Source organism: Pteropus alecto, unplaced genomic scaffold, assembly GCF_000325575.1.
Source record: "Pteropus alecto unplaced genomic scaffold, ASM32557v1 scaffold134, whole genome shotgun sequence".
In the NCBI taxonomy this organism is placed as follows: Eukaryota; Metazoa; Chordata; class Mammalia; order Chiroptera; family Pteropodidae; genus Pteropus; species Pteropus alecto.
In genome coordinates this window covers 10,116,853-10,117,118 of record NW_006436283.1, presented here as the reverse complement: position 1 = coordinate 10,117,118, position 266 = coordinate 10,116,853, and positions in this window count along the sequence as shown.

The following is a 266-nucleotide window of genomic DNA, read 5'->3' as shown; positions in this document are numbered from 1 at the left end:
CTGCGCTTTGATAAGGTCCTGGCAACTCAGTAATAACCCGAGAGTCGGGAAATAAAAATAACCCTTCATAGCAATGGATTTCGGGACCGCCCGGCGTCCGAGGCGCCCGTCTTCCCCGCTGAAAGCCCTGCTGTAAAAGGTGGGGGTGGAGGCGCCGCCCCAGCAGAGCCGCTTCAAAGGAAGCCCCCCTGGGACAGGGGGCGAGGTCGCGCCAAGCGGCGTTGCGGGCGCTGGGGGCGGGAGGGGGTCCAGCCGGGCGAGATCTG